This window comes from Actinia tenebrosa, unplaced genomic scaffold (genome assembly GCF_029948245.1).
Source record: "Actinia tenebrosa isolate PJP-AT-01 unplaced genomic scaffold, QUT_ActTen_1.0 PGA_scaffold16__25_contigs__length_10494907, whole genome shotgun sequence".
Lineage (NCBI taxonomy): Eukaryota > Metazoa > Cnidaria > Anthozoa > Actiniaria > Actiniidae > Actinia > Actinia tenebrosa.
This window is the reverse complement of record NW_028292576.1, coordinates 5,888,872-5,900,889: the sequence shown is the minus strand read 5'-3', so window position 1 is coordinate 5,900,889 and position 12,018 is coordinate 5,888,872. Positions and strand designations below refer to the sequence as shown.

Genomic DNA, 12,018 nt, shown 5'->3' with positions numbered 1-12,018 from the left:
GATCGGCCACTCGAATACTTCTTTTTCTTTTGTTCCCTATTTCCTTTTCCTTTCCTTTCCTTTCCTTTCCTTTCCTTTCCCCAAAATGAAAACGTAAAACGTAGAAACAAAAAGTAAGAGAATCCAGCGAAATTGAACGAGATAGCTTTGGACATTATTCCGGCATTTAATATATAGGCCCAATAAGGGGTGGTGTTTTTGGGGGACGCAGATACAAATATCCTATATTTTGCTCCTCAAATATTCTGTATCGATTTTATGGAAATATGCGAATCTGTGTTTGATAAAATACAGCAAAAATGCTACTCGTGGCAAGAATTTATTTCCCAGGAAATCCAGCTTCCTAAAGTAAGCATGGTATGTATATATTCTAGTATATTCTGTTTATCTAAAAAACTGAATTAAGTTATGTTAATTTAGCAAGCATTAAAGTATCCGTTCATGATCACATGATATTAGACTCCCAGGACCTTTTCATCGTCTCCATCGTCTCCGATAGTTAAAGGCTTAGTAGGATATTCGATTTGGGGAATTAGAAGGACGGTGTTCGTTCGCGGATAAGGGATTTTCTCGTAAAGAAGCTCAATACTTTTCAGAACCAGGCACAAATATAAAGATTCAAAGACTCAAAAATTCTTCAGTGTAAATATTTTCTTTAATTCTGTTGATGACTTAATTCGGCCGAAAACGTTAAGGAAAAATACCACCAAAGAAACTTAGCCTTTTAAAATCAAATATAAAAATATATAACATAAAATATATATATAAACTTTGTGCAACCAAAAGAAACTATCCTGTTTCAGTTTGAAATAAAGCTTTATATTATCGAATTTTGCTTTTTAATCTTCTATATCACGACGAGTTTAACTTATCCGAACATGCTTTACAGCATTAAGATGTTAATGATGTTAATGTTAATATTAATGGTCCGGTATTACTTATACTACCATTTTAGACTGTGTGCAGTTATATATACCTGATAGAAACCCTCTCAATATTGTTCTTTAGCCTACAGCCTGTAATCCACTTTAAGGAAAAGCATGCACACTGCATGCCAACGGGAATAGTAACCAATCGTAGATAATTTTATATAGATAGTTGTACATTACTCTTCCTTAGTTTCTTCTTTTCTTTCCTCTTTTTTTTTTTTTTTTTTTTTTTTTTTTCTTTCTTTCTTCCTTCCTTTCTTCCTTTCTTTCTTTCTTCCCTTCCTTCTTTCCCCCAGTTTTAATTACATCAATACAATAATTACCCAAACATGCAAGCATTATTTGGAGAATTTGGACAACTAGGTATAATTTTAAGACTGAATTGATCTTTTTCTATCTTATCCCAAAACTAAATGGTCATAATTTGTGATTCAGTTCTCGTGGCAGTATCGGTACCAACGGTATGACCGCAAAGTGAGTCAGGGAATGTTAGAATGTTCACAAATAATTAATGAACGGTAAAGTAATTAAGCGGCACCGAGTCAACGACGAAACACTTTGAAATTCAACCGACCTTCACTGGAATGAATGAATATTCCAGCAACAAAGTCTAGGCTAACCCTGAGCAACAGAGAACTCGAAACGGGGAAATATTAGTTACATCTTATCACTGGTTTCATTGCCACGCCGTTAATCAAGACGGACAGAAGTCGCTACCATCAATCAAATCTTTCCCATGTGCCATCAATCAAATCTTTCCCATGTGCCATCAATCAAATCTTTCCCATGTGCCATCAATCAAATCTTTCCCATGTGCCTTTTCACGGTTCCCCTACCTTTATATACATATTCTAACGATTTCTTTGAATGATTGGCCCTTTAACCTGTCGTATAAGATTCTCTTGGTAGCGCGCGCGTAGCAATGAAAACATTGGTAAAATATCATGCATCCACTGTGTATGAACAGTTAATATATAAAACTGTCCGATAATTTTCAAATTTCCTCTTGGCTTGAAAAAATGAAAAATTAATATGCAAATGCTATCACGTACATATACTACGGTGGCCTCTGTGTCTATTCGCAGCAGTTATATTTACGGCTTTAATTCTTCGCGTTCTAGTGGCATCTGTATGCCTATCTTGATATAGCGCCCTGATTAAAGCCTGCTTGTATAAATATCCCTTGAAGCTTGGTATTTTAACTCTCTCAAACCAAACAAACCCCGCATAAAGCAAAATCCTTTGGGTTAGCCGATCAACAGCAGGGGTTGATCAGCATAATCAGCACATGTACCGGTACAAGGATTCCCATCCCTTTAGGCTACATTAAATGTTTGAAAGTGTTTTGTTCTCGAAGATGTGTAATCGTACGGCTAAGCTCCCGTAATGATCGCCTGAGAGCATTTAGTAACTTGTTAATAAGTATTATCTTGTATTGCGGTCTCTTTTTAAAGGAAATATAAAAAAGACGCTCGAAATCTAGTTTCATCTGCGGGATATTCTGCTGAAGTTTATAAATCCAAACTTATCGTGATTGAACTTCATCAATCTCAGTAAGATATTTGATAAGTTAGAATACAGTGTTTGGACTGTTTTCAATGGGCGAAACTCGCTACTAAAACTATGAAAACTATCTAGATCAAATAGTGTCTTATACGTTCTGTATTTTTCTTTTTCTTTTTTTTTTTTTTCTTTTCTTTTTTTTTTTTTTAAGGCGTTTTTATCCGAAAAGCGGTGAGTTGACGAAAGCGTTACTATTAAGAAAGTGTGAAATCAGCGCGGGTTTCTCTTTCCTATCGGGGTCTTTCCTTTTCTCATTCTTTCGATTGCTCCTTATTTTAATTTCTTTGGTTTTGTTAATTTTTTTCTCAGTTTAAGGTTTCTTTCTCTTGACTTTCCTTAGTTCCTTTCGTCGTTCTCTCTCTCTCTCTCTCTCTCTCTCTCTCTCTCTCTCTTTCTTTTTACCTTTTCTATGCATGCTTCTTCTTTTTTCCAACCTTTGTTCTTTAATTTGATTGATCTACTGCTGTAAATGCTGAAGCAATCAAGCTTTAACAAGCCAAAAAATATACAAATCAACCAAAATGACCGATCATCACCGATACATTCAAATATTCATTACTAGTAATCGATTTGAAGAAGCACTTGTAATGTTTACAAAATCTCCACTCATTGATTCATTATGGTCATTAGCAGCCATTAATAATTCTCTTTAGTTTTCCATCATCCATCTCCTCGACTAGAACTAGTCATAAGTCTAAGTTGTAGGCAAGAAAACCTGAACTCAACTGATGTATTTATTGCTAAAAACCGCATTTTTGGGTTGCCTGTCTGCGAATGCACCATTCATGTACCATTCGCAGCGACAACTAAAAATGTTTTTAAATATTTCACCCCTTTCCTGAAATCGCAAAATAAACTCTATCGATACGTTTTAATTTTAATAAAGTTGAAAAGGCTTTCTCGAAATAGGATTTCAGTGGATCGTTATCTTTGGTATAATTTGGTTCTACCCAAACAGCTAGTTTAAATTTGGCTTCAATTCAGTTGTGTGTTCAGAACTGAGTTCGTACTCGAGCGAACTCGGGAAAAAAAAATTCACTCGCAAAAATCGAAAATAAAGCTTGCTATATTCCCACGTTCTTGATAGCACTTTAATAAAGAAAGATTCCAGAGCTTTATTAAGAAAAGAAATAGCGAGATAAAACGATATTAAAAAATAAGTATCTTGCTGAGATTTTAAGTAAATCACTAAGCAAGATCAAGCGGTCCACGCGGAAGTCCTTGATAGTGAGTTTTCGTTGACGAAGTAATGTGTGCTAAATGTTAGATGTTTTTTGATTTTTTGAGCTCTCTTTTCCTCGAAAATTTATTTCAAATCACTAATCATAGATCGTGTGATTATCAGTGTACGTTTATCTAATTTCTTCAGGCTTTTCAGTGAAAAAAAATAATAATATTTATTTGCGAACAGCTTGTCTACGGCGTCCCGCTTATCGTAGTTAGGAAAATGAAGACCTCATTTTTTAGTTCAAATTCTTTCATGCCCTAAGATCAACATTATTTTAAAACACGTATTCTTTTAAATCAGTTATCATCCTACAGATTTAAAGTAAAGATCCTAAAGCCACATTATCAATATTTTGGCATTTTAGGATGGAAACCTTACAGGAATTTTTGCAGGATAATACCGATGTTTGAGTGCTCAGTTGTCACACTCTTCTAATCTTGATAAACGAGTAGCCATTTCTTCTGTAATAAATTCCAAGCCAAGATCACTGGCTTTAGTTTGTTTGTCTTGCTTGAAATCCCTTATCTGATATAATTGCTATATTTTGCATGGCTCCTAAGACTTCATAAAGCTTTTGAAAATCATTAGTACCGTCCATCCATTTTGTTTTTTCTCTGCGCGCGTCATCTAGTGACTTGGCTATTCCGGTCTGAGATGAATGATTTACTCTTCACCAAACAATAAACACTAAAGGTTTTAGTCGATATTGAGCTAACATGTGATAGAAATCTCAAAAATTGTTGGCAAAAAGGATAATTTGATGGCGAGATAAAATAGGTATATAACGAGCTGAAGATTTGACCTTTCACAGAGACTAGTGTGGAAGTCGAGTTGCATTGAGCTTGAAAAATCTAACAATTCACAAGTAAGTAAAACATATTTTGGAAGATACATTAAGAAAAAGTTTAAAAACAATGAACTAAGATTTTTATTCGTTTACCCTAGAAATAACAATCGTTGAATACCGTAAAGTATATTTGCAATGACGTGGAATTAGTTTTAAAATATTTAGCACTAATTACTTCATTTCGAATACTTATGAAGTTTTTGAAGCATTCCTTGTAATTTCCTCAGGTTTGTTTTAGCTTTTTGATGTGTGCTGTTGAGACTGGTTACGTTAGAGCATTAGTATTTAGCAAGAACGAAAAAAGAAAGAAAAAGAAGAGGGCAATCAAGAAAATAATTTTAAACCCAGAAAAATACCCAGAACGAATCTGAAAGAAAGAAAGAATATAAAGCAAGACAAAGATTAAGAGATTAAGGACACTGACACTGATTTTCTTTTTGCTAAGAGTTGCAATTGTCCCTAGCTTGATAACTGAAGAGATCTCTTCTTTCAATAAGCACTGAGTAATTAGAGAAAGGAATAGTACTAAAGTACGAGCCATTTTATATATTAATGGAAAACATTTTCATTCCATTATTTGGTGCATCGTCATCGCGGCTTCATTTCATTCAATTGATTCATAAAATTAATAAATTGTAAACAAAAGAATCCTAACGTTTTAATAAACCATTAATTGACTAAAAGTAAACACTAAGTATTTTTAAAAGCAGCAGAAAGATAATAATAATAATTTAGTGATAACCATTCAATTCAAATTCATAGAAAAAAGTTGAATATTCGATTTTGAACAGATTTCTTACGAAAAAATAAATTTCACGGAATTCAAGTAATTATAATTACTTGAAATTAATTTCAAAATACATTATCTTTGGGTGCGATCATTTTTGTTTTTTCAAGTAGACACTTGTATTTCAATCTATCTCTTCAAAAACCCTTAAGACCGCACTATATTTCATTTGCCAGGATCCATTCTAACATTAAGCCGGACTGCCTGTCTTGGAAGTATGAAGATTGGCGTCACATTTTGTTGAAAGAAAAACATCCGAATATTTTTTACGACAAATAGATGTCGGAAAAACATTTTTTGTTGAAATGATAACAATAAGATAAAGTTTTTTTGGACATCTGATCTTTTTACTTAGTCTTCGGGCGGCGGCATAACATTCTAGTTTTGATATTAGCCTGTTTGCTGTTGTATGCTTGTGACAGCCTCTAGCAAAACGCGAACAAAGATTTTCTGACTAATGGATTGATTGTTGAACAAAATGCTATATACATTCTGTAACCTTTCAGTTATAAAGAGTTTCAGTAGGATTTATAGATGTCTTATGGCCATGATATTCAAATGTATTGAAGTGTGCTATTTTTTGAGTAGCTCTAGGACTTCTCTTAGAAAGTGACCTCCTTGATTGATCTGTGCTTCCTCTAACAAGTGTCAATGCCGGTTGATGTACTGTAACATACAAACGTAAATCTTGACTCTTAAAGTAATGCTAAATTAGAAAAAAATCTCTTTATACAAACCTTTGTAATATTTCAAAAACACGATCAAAATAGTAAATGTTACGATTTAGGCGTCAATCCTCATAAAGCTTTAGATCGCGTGACTGTTTAGCTTTGAGTCATGTGTCTGTAATAATAATAATAATAATAATAATAATAATAATGATGATATTTATTTAGACACGATTGATATTACAGCATGTTAGTGACGCAAGGGCGTGGACGTACAGGCGGGGCGAGGCGAGGCAAGGCGAAAACTTTTTATGACATGACAAAAATATAAAACCAAAATTTGTTTCAGAACGAATTTTTTAAAGGGAATTTTAAGTTTTTCGTCATTAATAATTAATTAATTTCGTCAATAATATTTAACCTATCCGAATTTTAAGTTTTTCGTCATTTTAATCTTTTCTCTCCTGGCTAGTTTTCTTCAATAATATCTAACCTATCCGAATTTTAGGTTTTTCGTCATTTTAATCTTTTCTCTCCTGGCTAGTTTTCTTCAATAATATTTAACCTATCCGAATTTTAGGTTTTTCGTCATTTTAATCTTTTCTCTCCTGGCTAGTTTTCTTCAATAATATTTAACCTATCCGTTAAAGGAATTCATACTGCCGAATAGCTCACATGTCAAATAAAAAACTGAGGGAGTTCCCACGCATTTTATGCCCCGAACTGTGTGACAGTCTCGCATGCCATCGTTTCAAGAATGTCGATCGAGTGTCAACTTGGTCTTGATAGATACTCATTTCTCTAGACAAGAATCTTCTTCATCGCTTGTGCTTGGGAATAATACTATTTCTTATGTCCTACATTGATCATAATCCTGTCTATAAGGTGTTTCACTTGTACACAATAGCTTAATCATTTTAATAGATGACTTGTAATAGTGTAGGTTTTATCTAATCTTCTCTAATATAACAAGAAAAACGGCGTTAGAAAAGATTAGCTGTGAAATATGATTAATATGGGTTTAAAAATAGTGTGGAAATTTCCAGTAAAAAGAAACTCGAAGAAAAAAAAACCAAAAGAAAAGAAAAACAAAACAAAACAAAAAACAAAAACAAAGAAAACAAAAAACAAAAAAACCAAAAAAACCAAAACAAACAAAAACAAACAAACAAACAAACAAACAAACCACATCAAAATAAAATAAGCAAAAATATAATTAAAATGTAGAATATAAAATAAAAAATAAGAAGTAAAAAGGGGGGAAATGTAAGGAAGAAAATAAAAAGGGTACGGTACTGTTCCTTTGAGGAATTTTTCTCACATTCTGGTAACTTTAATGTCGGTATATTTCGGAAACGAATTGAATTTGTCATTAATTGCAATGGAAAAGCAAAACATTATTTTATTTTCAATAGGTAGTCCTTAAGACATCGTTGATTTTAACTAAGAGTCCTTGAGAATACGAACGTTGCAAGGGATTCTTGATATTACGCTGGGCGACAAGAAATTTTTATTTTGGATAAAGTCTCTTAACGGTGCCCAGACTATATCACATATTTTTCTAAGAGCAATATTTTTATCTTGATATACTAAGTAATAAATCCTTATACTTCAGAGGTTCCTATACTCTTCGTACTTAGAATGCAAGTATTCCCAAGAGAATGAAACGATAAAAGATATGGCGGCCATAGAAAATATGAGGAATTTATCTTTTGTTCAATCCAAGATGGCGGCTTTAAGAAAGAGAAAACCTTTCGAAAAGTAACAGCTTCCCAAGTCAGCTGATATTACCTACTGATTCAGAGCAAACTGATTTCCCTAAACTTATGGTGGCTATAAGTATGTGTTACTCTGAAAAATATCTCACAACTACAATTAGGCATGGATTTTTTTGAAGGTTTGAAATGCAGCTCTCGACTTTTCAAGCATTAATACCTTGTAGACATTAATATATACCTTATTCCCGTTAGTTTTATCCTAGTATTTTGAGAATAACAGCCTAGGTGGCGCTCACCTCTCACCAATGAGATCTGGTATTAATCTTTGTCCGGTTTACTTCCTTATTGTAAGTGAAGTTGAGTTCATAGTCCTCTGCTATAATATTTACCCGAGAAATCAGTTTTCTCCTAGTTCTCCCATTTTATTTTCTCCTCGAAAATCGATAGTTTAAAAATATCAATCGAATTTAAATGTCATTTTATATCATTATATATTTTTATATTATATCCGATATCATATTTTTTTAAATTTATTATTATTTTTGCTTTGTGAATGGGAAGTCAAAGTTTTCAATATCTGAGTGATTTTATCAGCATTATATTAAAAACTTGAATTCTCTCGCTCTTTGATTCGATATCCCCTTTTGTTGAAGCTCATCGCCGAGATCAAGTGTTATCTATATTGGATGCAAAGCTTATGGTCAAGAAGAATAGATTACAGATATATTAATGTCATTCTACCAATTTTGAAATAGAAGTACAAAAAGTTTTTGCCGATTTGGAGTAGGTCTGGCTTCGTGTTTGTCTGTGACGTCATGTATCACCTCAACCCAATCCCCTCCACTCCGTGTTCTATTAGTCCATGAATATAGAGATTTTATGTTGTGCTTTAGGCCAGTTATATACAGACTTTATGGCTATGGTAAAATATTACCGGATATTTTGAAGCGAATGTTGTACAGGTATTAAACATAAGGACTCCAGGGATTATCCGTGGTTTCCGAATCTCCAAGCAATGCGATTGGCTCAGGAATTTGTTTCGCGTATCTGATAGGTTTACGGTAGAAAGCCCCTAATTTGAGTGTCACGTTGTGCATTTCCACCTCGCCCGTCGTCTGTGGTTGCGCAACAATCTTTTTTTCTACGCAAATGAAGCTTAATTTAGCAAAAGAAGGGTTTGAAATTTTTGATTATAGTCTCTTGTAAACTCATTATTTGCCGGTAATTGAGACTGACTAGCTTTAATACACTTCTAACCAGATAACTTGTAATGCTACTTCGACTGAAAATTACAAGCCACTCGCTCGGTTGTATATATCTGTAATGGTTGTTCTTCCAAAGATTTAAAAAATTTTCTAAAATAAATTAAAATTCTGTTTCTTACATCTACAAAAATAATGGTGCGACACGGTGTTACAATACACACCCTACTAACAAACGCATATCTATCTTTAATATTATCACTTATGCTCATACAGATCAAAATATCTAATACAATTCAAGACCACTTGTCAGGAAAAGATTAACTGATTTAATCAATTATGAAACCTTGACGAATTATCAGATTAGATCCAGGAATCAGTCGGCACTCAAGCTTTATAAAACCACATCGGACTAGAGTTTGATTAAACGCAAATTTGAACTCAAAGAGAAAGAAGTTGCTAGCTCTCGGAGTTCGGAAGAACCACTACTCGAACTGTAAGTATTAAAGGCATACTCCTCCACGGACAAGATTTAAGCTGTACTGCTAGATGATACATCGATAAAGTTAATGTTGACATTCGTCAAAAGAAATTTCAATTTAAAGTTGTAAATGTCAGCGAAGATAAAGATTAAGAACTCCACTGATTCCGTAGGCTTTTCGTTGGTAGTTTGATGTTTGATTCTATCATATACTTGTACTTTTACTTTTACATATACTTTTCTTATCAACATTTGTAGATAGCGCTCAGTGTTCTATAAAAAATTAAGATTTAAGGGGGGAAAAAAGTTATTTATCTAACAGCTTAAAATCAAAAATGCACAGTGTTTGAGTCTGTATGAATTAGTGATTTACCACTATAGTTTTCTGCCTTTTTTTTTTTTTTTTTTTTTTTTTTTTTTTTTTTTTTTTGCAATTTCCATTCGTCTTTCAAGAACTCGTACACGAAATCCCCATCGGATCGTATGTATCTTTTTTGTGGTAGAGTCTGCAGTAATTTATTTTGCAATTCTTAAGCCTTACACGCTTCAAACTTTTTCCAAAGAACTGTAACAAAAATCATGGGTCTTGATGACTTTATTTTGTGCTTGTAAGGATTTTTGTTTTAAAATTTAAGGACTTTTCTCGATAAGTACGGCTCCAGTCGGTTAGTTGACAGCACAGATCATTCTTTTATTCACTTCGTGTGTCTTTATTTGGTTGATACCGTGACCAATGTATTACTTCTTTCAGAATTTTCAACATGGACGCCAAGAAAATCATCATTTTTGCTGTCATTTCCTGCGTACTGCTATCAGTATGCATTGACCAAACATCTGCCCAAGGGGGGCTCCGGTGGGGACGAGAATATGAAGCAATGAATCAAAAGGAAGCTCCTCCAGTGGAATGGCCCGACATGAAGAGAAACTTCCTGAAAAAGAGAGGTAAAAAATATAAGGCGCCCAGTGATTTGATTCTCGGCTCATCTCGGTGCCGTCGTTTAGGAAGTCGCTCCAAAAATTCTCTGAAATAATACGAATAGACTTTACTCACGGGTTCCCATTTCAGATGCTGCGTCATTCCCTAGACCATCATTTATTATTTCAAAAGCAAGCCTTGATGAACACATTTGGGATATTGACATAACTCAAGTAATCATATTATCAAGATGACACGTGGTCTGAAATAGTAAAACATTAGGTTCATTTACACAATGATATTTCATGGAATGCCCCGCACAGTTATTCAGAAGCTTTCGATAAAACTGCATTTTTAACGAAAAATTTTCAAAGGAGATTATACCTTTGTAGCTTTTAAAAATACTTCTCGGAAGGATATATAAATGATCATGGATCATATAATGAGTGATAAGATTATCTTCGTATTATCTGCGCGTGCGCGTACACAATGCTGTTATTGGTTAGCTCGAAAAAACAAAAACAGTAAGTGCTTGAAGAGCTGAAACTCGAATAAAATTTCTCTAGCTACTTCTGTCAGATTTGACATATTTCACACAATTTTTACCTTTTAATACATACATTTTAAAACATATTCGTTTATGATGAACCAAATCCCCTATGTTTTCCCATTTTGGACTACGGTGACGTTCTGTCCTGAGAATGAGTTTCTTCGTTGGAGTTATATCCATATTTATGTGTCTTCTCAAGCTCATGCCCAACCATTAAACAATGAAATAATACTCTAGGGAATGACACGTTGTATCTGAAGTGGGAAAACCTTTACACCCAGTAGATTTGGTGAATTCAAGTAACTTTGGTATTTTCAATATTTCAGCTTTCAAGTCCGATGAACGAGCATAGAATGGGTTACAGCACCTAATGTCCACAAGACGTTATCGAACCAAATTCATAAAAATGTCAATAATTCGTAGCTCAATAAACAAACCAACACTGAAGTGTATATTATTTTCTAGTGTAAGTGTGCAGAGAAAATAAAATTCTTGCCCTTGAATCAGCCTGTTTACGTTGTCATTAATTTTCTAGTTTTGGGAAGCACGGGTGGCGTACTAGCGAGAGTGCTCGCCTCTCACCAATGCGACCCGCGGATTCAATAGGCCACTTGCAGCACGTGGGAATGCAGATTAATTTGGAGGGCAAAACAATAAGTTTCTTTTGTTTTGTCCTCCAAATAGATCCCTTGCAGCACCTCGGAATCCAGGAGGACATAGCAATAAATTCCCAACTCTCTTGAGATTGAAATTCTTTTGTTTTGTCCTTTAAATTGAGCTCCGTTGAAACCACATGCAAGGTTCCTATTGCTTACTATCAATCACGTGACTTTTTTGAGTTGACTGGGGGGCAAACAAGCAGTTGACTGGGGGGCAACTAGCGGATGCTAAGTCAAAACATATCAAAATAAGTCCTCAAATTATTGTATTTGACTATTTTCACGACATCAAAGCAGAAAACAAGAGATCAAAACAACCTCCAGGATTCTACAAGCCATCAAAAAAGAGCTATTACCGGAAGTGACGTCTATTGATAGCAACCTATTCCCCGGACTGTGCGTGTGTGCATTTAGTACAAAACACACATGAGCGGTATTTACCGAATGAGAAAAGGGCCGTGCTTAGACTT

At 34.1% G+C, this 12,018-nt stretch overlaps 1 long non-coding RNA gene across 2 annotated transcripts; it reads left to right on the top strand.

The window, feature by feature from the left end:
• The first annotated feature begins 4,431 nt into the window (after positions 1 to 4,431).
• On the top strand, positions 4,432 to 11,392 carry LOC116292795 (uncharacterized). Of its 2 annotated transcripts, none has more exons than XR_004196713.2 (3): positions 4,432 to 4,585; positions 10,175 to 10,365; positions 11,216 to 11,392. It is a non-coding gene; the product is annotated as an uncharacterized LOC116292795 (long non-coding RNA). The 2 variants fall into 2 exon arrangements; XR_004196714.2 differs by lacking the exon at positions 4,432 to 4,585 and adding an exon at positions 9,285 to 9,438.
• The last annotated feature ends 626 nt before the right edge of the window (positions 11,393 to 12,018 follow it).